We start from the raw sequence: 16,244 nt of genomic DNA on the forward strand, positions 1-16,244 counted from the left end.
ATTTTTGTGGTACATTGATTGATAACTGGACTCCCTGGTAGCATGGTCTTCCTTGAATAGGACTGCTGTTTTCTAGGTCTCAGATCCCCTGAAGATGCTACATAACTCCCTGTATGAAACAAATCTTCCACACCCTAATAGTAATATTCTAAATCCCCAAATGAATAGACAATGCACACAAGTGCCTATAGGTATTTTCACGCCTGCAGGTGATATAATATAGGAAGGGAAGGTCCCCCTGGTCTTTGGTATGATGAAATCAGAGAACCACAAAGATAAACAAACAAACACACAAAATTGAAAAACTTGCCACAAATTTGAAAAGTCTCAAATGGTCTCCATGGAGTAACAAAATGGCAGGTATTTCTTCACTCCTTGACTAATTTTCTGTTGCTTTTAGGCGAACGATGTAAAATCCCTGCTATGTATCGTTTAATTAAAAATAATAATAATAATAATAATAACAACAACAACAACAAAAAAGAAGGCAACAAAAGAGTTGGCACAGAATAGAACTATGAAAAATCAGCAAAACAAAAGACAGGAGGATCAGGCAGAGAAATTTGAATCTTTAAGTTGTGGTACCTATTTTGTCATCAATTTATGAAAATCCCATTTTTAAAACAAAACTTAACATAATTATCTTTTGATATATCAAGGCAAAGAAGCATCACGTTTACATACACTTCAAAGAAGAGGACCAAGATTTAGGTCCTAATAAAATCAGCACTACTGGATAGGGAATTTGGTAAGACCACTACATGGAAGTAAGTTGAGGGCTTGATAAAGCTTCAGTAGGTAATCTAGAACAAAATTTATTTTTAGCAACTTTGCATGCCTGACGATTTGGGTGAAATCCAGTTCTTCCTCACCAGGTGCATCCAATGCTAATGCATATGGGAACACAGTTATAGGTGGAAGGTTCTAAGTTCAAGTCTGACATCTTGTATTGCTTTAGTAATGACTGGGCGTGGTCCTCCTGTGTCCATTCTTATACTCATCCCAGTATAGCTCTTACTCTGCCTATCTTCTGTGTATTTGGGATAGGTGAAATGGGTTAGATAAAACTATCTCTGTGTTTATTGACCGTTAGACATTCATTCAACAAATATCCATTGAGCACTTATTATTATTCTGGCACTGGGAGCTGGGGATTCACTAGTGAATAAAACAGAAAAAGAAAAACTGCCTTCATGAATCTCACATTGTAATGAGTAAGACAGATAGTAAACAAAATATATAAAGTAGATGACATATTTGATAGTGATAAGGGCAAATAATAGAGGAGGGGAAGAGGAGAAGTTCTAGATAGAGTACGCAAAGTTAGCCTCACTGAGAAGGTGATTTTAAGTGATGACCTGAAGAAAATGGGAGAAGTAGCCATGTAGATTTCTGGAGGGTGAACAATCCAGGCAGAGGGAACAGAAATGCAAAGGCCATGGAGCTAGGGCATACCTGGCATTTTTGTGGGAAAAAAGCAAAGAGTCTGGGATTACTAGAATGGAGTAAATGAGGAAGAGAATTATAGGAGATGACACCACAGAGATAAGGAAGACCAGACCATGTAGATCTGTGTAAATCATAAAAAGTGCATTGGTTTTTGCTTTGAGTCCCATTAGAAGCCATTGGAGCATTTTTGTGCCAAAGACTGAGATGATCATATTTACCTTTTAACAGGATCACTTTGGATGTTATATTGACTGAGAATATATGGAAGAGTGGCCAGCATAGATGGAAATTACTCAGGAGGCTACTGAAATTATACAGACCGGACTGGATCATGGTGGTGGTAGTGTCAACTTCTGGATATATTTCAAAGGTAGAGACAATAGAATTTGATGATGGTTTTTAAGGTAAAAGTAGAGTTACAGATGCCACCAGGATACTGATTTGAGTAACTGGTAGAATAGAGATTCAGTTAATTAAGATGGAGAAGATTGGAGAAAGGTGGTGTGTGTGTGTGTGTGTGTGTGTGTGTGTGTGTGTGTGTGTGTGTAAAAATCCTAATTTGGCACATGTTAAAAGTGATATATCTATTAGATATCCAAGTGGAGTTATCAAGTAAGCACTGGGATATGAGTCTGAGGGAGAGAGAGGCCCAACTTGAAGATAAAGATTTGAGGATTATCAGCATGTAGATGGTATTTAAAGCCATGAGATTGGATGAGATCACTTAGGTCACTTCTTAGAGAAGAGATCTGTTGATTAAATACTGGGGTTCAGAAGAAATAAGCCAATGATGCTGGGAAGCAATGGTCAAAAAGAATATGATGTCCTGGAAACCAAGTGAAGGAAATGTTTCAAGGCAGAAATAGCCATCAGTTGTGTCAAATGTTGCTGAAAGATCTAATAAGATGAGAATCATCGGATAGGACTTAGTATTGCACTTAGCATTATAGAGTTCATGTGTGACTTTGAGAAGAACCTAATTCTGTTGGGCTCAAGGTCTAATAATTCAAGATACCTCATTAACCTCTGTGGGTTAAGTAAGAAAATGAGTTCAGATGTAAACAACTTGCTCAAAAGCAGGCTGAAGTGAGGAAACAAGATACTGAGGAACAGAGTTCTAAATTCCTTATCGGCACCATCCTATAATCTAAAGTATTGAAGTGATGTGATTTTTAAAATAAACAGAAAAATAAGCAAACAAACAGAACATCATCCAAATAGGATTACCCTAGGTAATGGGCTTCAATAGAAACCATGACAACGGGGAAAGAGGCCTTGTAGGGAATTTGTGTATGTGTGCACACTCTGCTTTCTCAATGTATTTATCATGCTGTGGCCTTGGCAAGAGCAAAAATGCTTCATCTTTTGGAAACAAAAAAAAGAAAAAAAAAGAAAAGAAAAAACTGGTCTAATGTAAGTGGTTAGAAATCCTTTCTATAGTTATTGATTTAAATGTAAAAATCCAATTAAAAAATGGATGGGTTGAGAGAAAGAGAGGCCCAAGTTGCAGTTGTGGGTGGATTTGGTAGGAAGTGTAATTATGCTACAGCATGGAGGGTAATCTTGGCTAAAACAAAAGCATATCCTTTTGATTTTTTTATCCTTTTGATCCAATATAAATGGAGTGAGAATTGATAAACGTGGAGAGAGATCGAGGGGAGTGATCAGGTTAATTTCAAAATTGAAAAAAAATGTACACCTCTGCCTCGTGAAAGGCAGATGTATGTGAAAAATAATGATGGTATTGCTTCACGTATTTGGGAATGCATTTTGGCAGCCGTAACTTACTGAAATATAGCCTCTTAAGAGAAAGATGTCACAAAGCTTCTGCGTATAGTACAGGCATGGTACTGCCCCACAGGGTGGGCCAAACAATAAACGTACTGATCCCTGTTGGTTATCCAATTTCCCCTTAAATTAGGGACAGCAGATGTGCTGACTAATTGTTGACCAATCCAGGAGTTGGGTGCAACGAGGAAAATAGAAACAGAAATAAGAGATGGCCCAAATTACTTAATTGAAGTCCTTTAAATGTCCCCTCAGGAGTTGTGGCTTGACAGTGAGATACAATAAACTCCCATCCTTGGTCATCTTCAGCTCTAAAATCTATGCCTCTGGACTTTTAAACCAGCCTGACATACTCCCACACCTCATATTGGGTGACCCAAAGGATTGGCTGGTAATTACCCTAGGTGCTTTTGAGTATTCTTCATTTATGAGTGTTCTTACCTATCCCTCAGACTCTTCTCTTTCCTCTCCAATTCCAGTGTGTGTTTGTACTTGTCTCTCAAGTGCTTGATTCTCATGTCTCCTTTTCCAGGGTGATGTGGGTAAGAGGACTTGTTCCAACTTCTCAACTTGAAATTATCATGTGAAGTAAAATAAGTCAGACAGAAAAAGTCAAGAATCATATGATTTCACTCATATGTGGGATATAAAACTGAAAGGAACAAAGGAACAAAGAAGACAAAGACTCATAGACACAGATAACAGTGTGGTGGTACCAGAGGGTAAGGGGGCTGGGGCGGGGGAGTAAGTCAAAGTAAAAGGGGGTCAAATATATGGTGAATGAAGGAAATGTGACTTTGGGTTGTGCAATATACAGATGATAGATCATAGAATTGTACACTTGAAACCTGTATAATTTTATTAATTAATGACTTCAATAAATTTAATAAAATAAAAAAGACCTTGTGTCTAGTCCTAGCTCTCTCAGAAGGAGAGAGAAAAGATTAGAGTAGAACTATCCACAGGCTGGCAAGTATTTCATTTCTTATGGGCTCTGTAGTACAGGAAAAAGGTGAGAAATGGCAAGGCAAAAATATCGAATTATTTTAGAAATGCCCATGCCACCTGTTTGAAACCACCTTTACTTCTGGTAATTCTTTAACCACCATATTATTGACTATATGCTACAGTTTGTATGTAGTGTGATGCATTAAGGAAGTTGCCCTGTTTGGAATTTTTTTTCAGAACATGTGTCTACCTGAGCAAAAGTCAGTACTATCTTTCTTAAACTGAGGTACTCGAACAACTTGCACTCTGAGGAAGTGAGGATGAAAATTATATTGGTAATTGTCTCAGGTCAGGACCTCAGAGTCAGATCCTGAGATGAGCATTTGTGTACCGATGATTTATTAAGGAGATGTGAGGATGCTTTGGATGGCCCTTCCCCAAACTATCATATTGTTTGTGCCATGGAAAAGATTCAAACTAGTCTGCTCTGGTAGTCTGAGTCTCAGTGAGAACTCTTTTTCACTTTTGTTTTTTCTCCTCTGAAGAATTATTTCAAATGTTACTATATATATGCAGTAGAGCATTTTATGGAGAAATACACAGAAATAACACTTGTTGGTGCTACAATGTGGCATAGGGCCAATGACTGGGTAGCAGATGGAATGGAATTTGGCAGCTTACCTTGAGAAGTGTTGCATACCATTGAATAACTTATTGTTTTGTTGTTCTCTGTCCATCTACTGCTCCTGCCCTCAGCGATTTTCTGTGTAAGATGATTCTATTTAGATTTTGTAAATATTAAAAAAATACACATGTGATTCATGTGTGTGGTGTGTACTGCAGCCAGACTCAACTATCTCATTATTTTATAATGGGGTGTGTACTGAAAATTCATGTAGAAGTCATTTCTGAATATACCTTCCCCACAGAAATGCTGGCATAGACAGATTATGATTTGGGGCAGAACACGATTGCAATAACACCAAATGTACTTGTGAAGGCATGATTTTTTGGCTACACTGTGGACTAAATTTATAATTCTGAACTAGCATTGGAACTCGATCACCATTCAGATCATTATTTCTCTGGAAAAATGAATTCCAATTTGAATTTGGGATCCCAGGAATATTTCCATACTAATATACCTCTCAGTGGAGGCTTGTAGGGATTTTCTACACATTGGGTGAGGTCAAGAGTGAAAAGTTAATTACGCCACAGAAGTCCATGGCTGCTCTTCCTCCAGCCAGAGTGGTGATGTGTTCTCTATAGGAGAGAATTCTTCTGCCTTCCATTTCAAGAGCAGCCAGGACTGAAGAATTTGTACAAAATTTACAAATGTTATTATTATTGAACACCTACTATGTCTCAGACATTGTCATTCTCTTTATGTATATTACCTCATATAGCCTTCATAATAACTTTGAGATGTAGGTATTATTGTCATTTTACAAAAGAGGAAACTGACTTAAAAGAGTCATCTTGCCTGACATACTACAAATGATAAATTATAGAACCTAATCGAATCAGATGGACTTAGAGCTCCACACTGTCTAACTCTAAAGCCTAATCATTCAACGGATGTTGTGGTGAACACTTGTTGGTTGCATTCTTGAAATCCATTCTCTCTTAGCATTATTTGACTTTGGAAAATTCAGCTCTCACTACTATCACCTACACCATACCACATCACACCACAGTCATTTAGTTTGTGTGAAATTGACTCTACCACCTGCTGGAGTGAGTCCAAATTCCCTTAAACTATATTCTGTACGTCTCCTCCAATCCCACCTGCCATATTGCCTGGTTCAGAGATAAATGAGTAGGTAACTCAATCAGAGCTAATAAAATAGAGTGAGATTTTTGCTGGTCTTTTGGGTATGAGAAGCTCCCTTCCTTCACTGTGTTGTGTAAGAATGTGAGTTATGACATAATGGCAGCATTTTCTTACCTATTGAAGAAAGCATGGCTCTGCTGGGGTAACCACTATGTGGAGCTTGATTTTGAAGCCTCACAGAATTCAGAGATAGAGGAAATGCAGGTTCATGCCGACAACCATTGAACCCCTGGAGCAAACCTTACCTGAAGTAAGGTTGCTTCTGGACTTAATTGCAAACTTATTTTGCTCAGACTACTATTTGAACAATCTTGAACAATTTTATAGGTTGTTCAACTTGTTTTCAACAATTTCTTGGAACAATTTTATAGGTTTTGTGCCACTTTCACAACAAAGAGTTACAAGTGACACAGGCACTCCCCAGGAAATGTACCTTCATTAAGAACCCTTTATTTTCTAAACCTTTGGAATGATGAGAGTTGACTTCCAGAGTCACATTTCTGAAATCATTCAGCCACCTAATTAATCACATTCAATTCCATTCAGGCTATACTCACTGAGAAAGAAAAGTTGTCCACTTAAAATTTCCAGATTCTGAACAACACAGAATGAAAAGAATGTTTTGTTTAATGATTTTAAGTTAGCCAGAAAAACAATTAAAGGATGCCATTCTCTGATAATTCTAGTTAATTGAAATTTTAATTCCATAGGAACAATAAAAACGGGGGTCTGCAATATGTCTGAGGAGAAAACTTTTCAAATTATTTATATATGTTTAATTAAAAAATATGTATGTACACATTGGTTTCTCATCTGAGGCAATATGTTAACATATCTTAAGCAGTTATTTCCCTTTATCTTGATAATTCCTCTTTTTGTTGAAACTATCTTCAGTCTCTCTTCTTATATGTGGTAAGAATATATGGCTATAGTGTTCAAGGTATTATATGGATCACATATTAAGTCAAATGCCTATTTTTAACCCTAAATTAAGAAACTGAGAGAAACTGAGGAATGGCTAAAGGAGTAGCAAATAGTACAGAGAAAATGGGAAGGTGTAGGAAGAAGTAATCATGGCTCATTTCAAAGGCCATTTCACTGGGAAACTAATGAAGTTGAAGCATAAGTTTCCCTCACTTCTCCTTGTAAGGCAGTGAGACGAATTCTAACAGTGTGTTCAGATGGGTGTAAGATTTTCCCAAGATATCAAAATCTAGATATTTTCTAATATGTGCAATTGGTTAAGATGACTATCTTTCCTCCTCTCTAATCCTCTCTACCTCATTATATTCTATTGCATAGGGCAGTACTGGAGTGACCACAGAAATTTTAGGGATCTGGCCAAGGGGAAGTTCTATTGGTAATAGGCTTTAACAGGGATGTACATATTTATGTGGGCCATAATCACTTTCACATTTAGTTAAGGGATTACTAGCCACCCAGTGTAGGATTGCGGTCCAGGAATGCTCATTCTGTCGAGTGTGCCAATTCACCTGGTATTGCGATAAGAACCTGGAGGATCAGCGGTTTTATTATGATACGAATTGGGTGCTAAGGTGTCCAGCAGCAGAAGTATACAGGTGCTGAGGAGAAACCTGGGTTGAAATGTACACAGACAGAAGGTAGTCTAGGGAAATTCTTCCAATTATCAAAAATGTAAAATTGCCAGTGGAGGATTCAGTTCTCACCAACATGAAGTTAAACAGAAAGTTTGCTCCTGTCAGGAATATAATAAATAATGCTACATATGTAATTACTAATGCTATATGCATGTCTGTAGAGGAAAGACTGAATTATCTTTTGAGTTTCTTACAGACAGTGTTGCAAAATCATCATGAAAAAGATGAACAAAGATTTTTCACAAAATAACATTAAGTAGTGTGTAAGCGGTGAATTAATAAATAATATATTTCATTTTTATAAATCTTGTCCAATTTGTGGTGTTTTCAGCTTCTAAAATTAGAAAGATTTTCTAGTTTCTTATTCTGTATTAATAATGACTTCCAAACTTACTTTAATATTTTAAATTTTTTATTTCTTTTTTTAAAAATTAATGTCCTAAAATTAAGATTTTTTTAGGCCCCAAACACCTGGATCTGACCTTGGTTTGGCCTCTTCAAGCTTTAGGTAAAAAAGAATTATGTTAACCTCTAGAAGAACCCTGATGCCTTCCAATATGTGGGGTCACCATAAGTATCACCTCAAGTCTTCATTAAAGGGCTTCTGGATTCTTGTATAAAAGGAAAGATCAAGTCTACTTGTTTCATAGTAAATTTTTTTTATCTGCTTCATTAAGGAATAATCGACATAAAAGAAGCAGTGCATATTTACCTAAAGTGTAATTGGTAAGTTTTGACACCCACGAAACTGTTAACATAATCCAGATAATAAACATGTCCATCACACCCAAAGGTTTCTTCATATGCCTTTTAAATCTCTTCATCCCACCTCTCCTCATGGCCCCCTACCATCTCCAGTCAACCACTGATCTGTTTTCTGCCATGATAGGTTAGTTTGCATTTTGTAGAAATTTATATAGAATAAAACAGTATGCACCATTTTTTGTTTTTTGGTCTGGTTTCTTTCGCTCAGCATCATTATTCTGAGATCCACACATGCTATTGCTTGTATCAATGATTCATTCATTTTTATTGCTGAGTAGTATTCCATTGTATTGCTAAACCACAGTTATATCCATCTCCTGCTCTGAATATTTGGGCTGTTTCTAGTTTTTGGCTATTACAAATAAATGTACTGCAAACATTTGTGTACAAGTCTTTGTATTGACATACACTTTAATTTTCTTGGGTAAATATCTGGAAAAGGATTGCCTGGATTATATATAAGGATATGTTTCATTTTTTAAGAAAACTTTAAAATGGGTTATAAAGTAGTTGAAACATTTTATACTCACACCAGCAGTGTATGGCAGTTCCAGTTGCTTGGAATCCTTGGTAACATCAAATATGGTAAAAAACAAATTTTTTTTTAGGCATTCTAATAGGTCTGTAATGCTATTTCATTTGGAATAGGAAAAGTTTGGAAGTAGGTTTAATTTAATACTGTTGAGGATCTTTTCATGAGCTTATTTGCCATTTCTATATCTTTTTTGTTGAAGTGTCTGTTCAAATCTTTTGCTCGTGGTTTCTTTTCATAGTATTGAGTTTTAAGAGTTTTTAAAACTACACATATTTTGGACACAAGTCCTTAACCAGATATGTAATTTACAAATATTTTTCCAAGTCTGTAGCTTCTCTTTTCATTCTGTTAAAAGTGTATTTCAAAAAGCAGAAGTTTAACATTTTTATGATGTTCAATTTGTCAATATTTTCTTTTACAGATTGTGTTTTGGCATCATATCTAAGCCAACTTTGCCTAACTCAAAGTCAAAAAAGTTTTCTCCTAGAAGTTTTATAGGTTTAAGTTTAACATTTACGTCTATGATCCATGCTGAGTAAATTTTATCACACAAGGTGTGGATCATAAATATATACATACATATATACACGTACATACACATGTATATGCATATATCTCCATATCTTGTACCATAAAAAAAACTATATGTAGGCATACCTCATTTTATTGTGCTCTGCTTTATTATGCTTCTTCAAGTTATTGCATTTTTTACAGATTGAAGTTTTGTGGCAACGTTGTGTCGAGCAAGTCTATCAGTGTCATTTTTTCTAATAGCATTGGCTCACTGTATGTCTCTGTGCTACATTTTGATAATTCTTGCAGTATATCAAACTTTTTCATTATTATTATATTTGCTATGTTGATCTATGATCAGTGATCTTTGGTGTTACTATTGTAATTCTTTTGAACCATGCCCATGTAAGAATGTGAACTTCATCGATAAATGTTGTGTATTTTGACTACTTCACTAACTGGCCATTCCCCCATCTTTTTCCCTCTCCATGGGCCTCCCTATTTCCTGTGACAAAACAATATTGAAATTATACCAATTAGTAAACCTACAGTAGCCTCTAAGTGTTCAAGTGAAAGGAAGTGCTGCACATCTCCCACTTTAAATCAAAAGCTAGAAATGATTTAGCTTAGTGAGGAAGGCATGTCAAAAGCTGAGGTAGGCCACAAGCTAGGCCTGTTGTGCCAAACAGTTAGTCACATTATGAATGCAAAGGAAAATTTATTGAAGGAAATTAATAGTGCAACTCCAGTGAACACACAAATGATAAAAAAGCAAAAAGCCTTATTGCTGATATGGAGAAAGTTTTAGTTGTCTGGATAGAAGGTCAAATCAGACACAACATTTCCTTAAGACAAAACCTAATGCAGAGAAAGGCCCTAACTCTCTTCAATTCTATGAAGGCTGAGAGAGGTGAGGAAGCTACAGAAGAAAAGTTTGAAGCTGGCAGAGGTTGGTTCATGAGGTTTAAGGAGAGAAGCTGTCTTTGTAACATAAAAGTGCAAGGGGAAGCAGCAAAGGCTGACGTAGAAGCTACACCAACTTATCCAAAAGATCTAGGTAAGCTAATTAATGATGGTGGCTACACTAAGCAACAGATTTTTAATGTAGACAAAACAGCCTTATATTGGAAGATGTCATGTAGGACTTTCACAGCTAGACAAGAGAAATCGATGCCTGGTTTCAAACTTCAAAGGATGGGCTGACTCTCTTGTTAGGGGCTAAAGCAGCTGGCAACTTTAAGGAGAAGCCAATGATCATTTACCATTCCGAAAATCCCAGGGCCCATAAGTATTGTCCTACATCTACTCTGCCTGTGCTCTATAAATGGCATAACAAAGCCTGGATGACAGCACATCTGTTTACAATGTGGTTTGCTGAATATTTTAAGCCCACTGTTGAGAATACTGTTCAGAAAAAAAAAAAAAAAAGATTCCTTTCAAAATATTACCACTCATTGATAATGCACCTGGTCACCCAAGGGCTCTGATGAAGATGTACAACAAGATTAATGTTGTTTTCATGCCTGCTAACACAACATCTTTCCTGCAGCCCATGGATCAAGAAATCATTTCAACTTTCAAGTCTTACTATTTAAGAAATACATTTTGTAAAGCTATAGCTGCAATAATGATTCCTCTGACAGATCTGGGAAAGGCAATTGAAAACTTTCTGAAAAGGAGTTTGTAAGAAGTTGATTCCAACCCTCATGGATGACTTGGAGGGGTCCAAGACTGCAGATGTGATGGAAATAGCAAGAGAACTAGAATTAGAAGTAGAGCCTGAAGATGTGATTGAATTTCTACAATCTCATGATAAAACTTAAATGGATGAGAAATTGCTTCTTATAATAGGCAAAGAAAGTGATCTCTTGACGTGGTATTTACTCTTGGTGAAAATGCTGTGAAAATTGCTGAAATGACAAGAAGGATTTAGAATTTTTCATGAATTTAGTTGATACAGAAGTTGCAGGGTATAAGAGGATTGATTCCAATTTTGAAAGTAGTTCTACTGTGGGTAAAGTGCTATCAAACAGCATCATGTGCTACAGAAAAATCATTCACGAAAGGAAGAGTCAATTGACATGGTATACTTCATTGTTGTCTTATTTTAAGAAATTGCACAGCCACTCCACTCCTTGATGTTGATGGCTGGTTACTGATCAGAGTTGGGGTATTCTGTAGTGATATCACTTCTCTCATTTCTGATGTCAACAATTTGTATTATTTCTTTCCCCCGATTAGTATAGAGATTTATCAATGTTACTTGATAAATCAAAAAATGTTATGAATTCTTTCAACTTCTGTATGTTGAAAGAGTCTTTATTTTGCTTTCATATTTGAAAGATCTTTTCACTAGGTATAGAATTCTGGAATGACAGAATACTTTAAAAATGTTGCTCCACTGCTTTTTTTCTTGCATTGTTTGCAATAAGAAATCTACTGTTATTCTTTTCTTTGTTCTTCTGTACATAGCTTTTTCTCTGATTGCTTTTAAAGTTTTATTACTGGTTTTGATACATTTGATAATGCTGTGACTTAATATCATTTTCTTTAGCTTGTCATATATGTGTGTTTATAGTTTTTAGAAACTTTGGGAATTTTTTATCCTAAATTTCTTCAAGTATTTTTTTGCCCACTTCCCTATGGTGACTCCAATTACTCATATATTAGACTGCTTGAAATTATCTCACATCTCTGATACTGTGTCCAATTTTGTAAAGTTCTCTCTGTTTCATTGTGGATTGTTGTTGATATACCTTCAAGCTCATTAATCTTTTCCTCTGTAATATCTAAACCACTATTAATCCTAGAAAGTGTAGTTTTCATCTCACACATTGTAGTTTTCATCACTAGAAGTTTGATTTAAATTTTTTTATATCTTCCATGTTTTTCCTTAACTTTTTGAACATATGGAATACAGTCATAATAACCATTTTACTGTCCTCTGCTAACTCTAACATCTGTGGTTAGTTCTTAATCAGATTCAATTGATTGATTTATCTCCTCATTATGGATCATATTTTCCTGTTTCTTTGTAGGTCTGAAACTTTTTGATTGGATGCCAGATATTGTAAATTATACCTTATGGGATGCTGAATATTTTTGTGCTCCTATAAATACTCTTGAGCTTTTTTCTAGGACACAGTTAAGTTACTTGGAAACAGTTTGGTCCTATCTTTTAATTGTTAGATAGAACCAGTGTAGTGCTTGGTCAGGGGCTAATTATTCCTAACTACTGAGGAAAGACACTTCTGAGTATTGTACTCGATGCCCTGTAAATCTTGAAGTTTCCAGTCTGCTGGATGGCTACAGGCACTGTTCTTACCCTTGAGTGTTCACGGGGCACTGGTATCTCTAATCCCGTTGGGTGATTTTTTTCCTCTGGCTTTAGGTAGATTCCCCACATGTATGTGCTGATCTGTAATCAGCTGAATACTAAAGAGGGGCACTCTGTAGATATCTGCAATGATCTCTGTGCAGGTCTTTCCTCACTGGTACTCTGTACTATGAACTAGAGTTGCTTTGGTCTCCTTAGACTCTCACCTTTATCTCCTCAACTCAAGGAATCAGGTGCACTCTACCTGGGCTCTCTCTCTGGTTGTGGCCTGGAAACTCATTTAAGGTAGTAAGGTGGAGCAACATCGGGGTTCTCTTCATTTGTTTCTAATATCTCAGAAATCAGTTTCCTTCATCGCCTGATGATCTAAGGTCTTAAAAACCATTACTTCACATATTTTTGTCTAATTTTTTGTTGTTTCAAGTGGGAGAGTAAGTTGGTGCCTTTTCTCTATCCCAGCCAGAAGCAGAAGTTCTCATTATTTGATTTTCCTTTTTGGCTTAAAATGGATTCATTAAGATCAGAATAAAAATAAAAAAAAAAGAATCTTCCAGAAACTCAAAGAGACTGCAGGTATACGGCATAGGTGTTTGATAATTAAATAGAGTAGTGAGCCCATCTCAATTTCAGTTTCATTAATCTGCTAAGGAAAAAGAGGGATTTGCATGAAATTCACAACTCTGATTGCCATGTTAGCCACTGTGTCAGGAGGCTTGAGTGCTGAGCTCTGGAGAAACAAAATCCCTGACAGTTGTTGATGTTTTTGTAATAGGAGACTTCTGTTATTTTAGCAAACAGAAAGACTACATAAAAATGTCAAAAAGAAACTACTTTTGAAGAAAAAAATAGAAACTGACTCACTAAAGGGACCTATTGGGGATAATTACCCAGAGCCTGTGGGTAGATTGGGAGGGCTGATTTAAAGTTATTGTTTTTGCAAATTCTGCAAAAAACAAAAAACAAAGATTTTTTTTTTCCCCGGGTTTGCCAGTAGTAGAAAAATTCCTCCCACAGCCATAATCTCATGTAAATTACAAAAGTGGATTTTTCTCTCTGAGTTCCTCAAATCTCCTTTTCTCTAATACAAAGCAATATTGTCTTTTGATAAAATATTAAAACTATAATTTGAAATAGAGTTTTGAATTTTGTTTTGCAGTCTGATAATAGATTATAGGGTCTTTATTTGGTTGGTTTCCTGCTGCCTTAGGTCAGTAAAGCCTGAACTTTCTCATCTGACACCTGTTCGACTCTGAGGATACTGATTAATTCATGGTGGAAAGGTATTAATTTCACAACTCAGACCTCTACATTCCTGAAATTCCCTTGTCATGGGAGATATTAGATGGCCTTTGAATTAATTGAGGTAAATAACTATTTAATCCTTTGGATACCAGTTCATTCTCTTTCATTCAAAAATTATTCTTCTCACTTGAAATTTATCATCAATAAAATTACATTTAAAAGTTTAATTACATTAACGATATCATAAGAATTACTATATTATCTCTGAATTATATTCACTATTTTCTGGTCACCTATATATGAGTTGTTCTTAATTTAAGAACTATACCTTTTATCAAACTCCAACCATTCAGTTCAAAATTGCAAGATCCTTGTTAAGAGAGAATTTCAAATAAGATTTCAAATAGGTTTAACAACAAAAAACAGTTAAGTATAAATGCTAAATGTGAATAAGCATGGGATAATTGACTGGCTTATTACATTTTTGGAAACCATTTCTATCTTCTGAGACTTAGAGCTTCCAGGCATTAATTTACATTAAGCTCTAATAGCTGATGTCAAGTTCCTTCCTCCATATATTCTTTGGACTGTGGTTTGTTGTGAAAATGGGATTACTAAAGTTGTAATCAGAAAATATACTGAGCAAATCAGAAAATTACTGAGCAAAGTATTATGGCATTGTGTGGCTAAGTATCCTTTCTACCAGACACTCATAGAGGTTGACCAATTAGTTCTTTTGTATTTGTTAACAGGAAGAAACAATGGCATGGTCCCTGGATATTGGCAATGGTGGCCTAAGTGACTCCACCCCCACTTCCCATGGGACTTCTGTGTAGCCAAATAATGGAGATTTTCTAGATCTTGTTACACATCCCTTCTAGGGCTAAGGGGTGCTCAGCACTCTCAGCAACTTTTAAACTCCTGGAGCTTCAGCTGATAATCCTCTGAATCATTCAGCCCTCACTCTTTCCAGGTATTCTCCCCTCAAAGCTTTACCCTCTATTCTTTCCCAGTAGATTCTGAGGGCTTATTAAACCCTAAGACCTAATCATTTACAACCAAAAAATTACTTTCCATTTTCTTGAGAGAAGGGACAACTTACTCTTCAAACTACTCGTCAAACTCTTCCCAGAGGATAGAGAAAATATTTGCATATTAAATTTCTAGAAGTGTAAAGGAAAGGAAGGCCACCAGAGGAGGAAGGTGATTTCAGACAGTAGTAGCAATAAGCATGCATGTACCTGTCACAAAAATTTGGAATTGCAGAACCAGCTAAAGATATAGGAATGTTTGGTATGTTTGTTCTGCTTACCAATAAAGCATATACAAATTAAAAATATTTAAAAACCTAGAATATTTGAGGGAGAAATTTCCTAGCTATTCTTCTAGCCCTATCCCATCATTTTAGAGATATAAAAACTGAGTCCCAAAGAGGAGAAGGGAGTTGGTTAAGATTACACAGAAGGCAAAATCCTGTATCCCTTGAGTTGTACCCAGTGTTATTACCTTATTAGCATATGCTGCCTTTTAAAGTTCTGTGATCTCCAGAGAGAGAGAATTTGGGCTCTTTGATACAGCAAACTAAGATATCCGTAGTTATTTGTTTTCATTTCTTGTGTTTGTGCTTGCTTATCCTATTGGACAGATAATAGCCATATGTCTTTCAAGTTTTACGTGAGTTTGTTTCTGAGTATGAAATTTTATTAATGACTGTTCAGGAACAATGCCATCTATACATTTCCAGTGGAAAGGTAAGATGATATAGGTCATGTATATTAGGAATACAGAGCTGCTATGGTCCAAGTCTTTTATAGTTTATTATTATCAAGTGATTAAAAGATTGAAAAAATTGCTTTCTGCTTTTCTTCACTTTGCTGTACTTAACGGGTGTACAACATTTTCTTTTTGTTCGTATGGGAGAGATTTTTAAAAATCATGAGAGAAAATATCTGAGAATGAAGAGAAGGCTCAACATCATAATAGGCTAGGAATCCACATACTTGTATTTAAAAGCCCAAACACTTTATCATTCCAAATCCTTTATGATGTATTTTTCCCAGCTATATCCCACATTATTTTCCTTTGCATGTTGTTTAATCCACACAAACCAAATGACTTACTATTCTTCAAGTGTTTTATTTTTTTTATTTTCTACCTCTACACCTATTCTCATGTTGCTTTATCCCCCTGACATTCTCTGTTCTAAAATTTTAG

This window comes from Rhinolophus hipposideros (assembly GCF_964194185.1).
Source record: "Rhinolophus hipposideros genome assembly, chromosome: 14".
Classification (NCBI taxonomy): Eukaryota; Metazoa; Chordata; class Mammalia; order Chiroptera; family Rhinolophidae; genus Rhinolophus; species Rhinolophus hipposideros.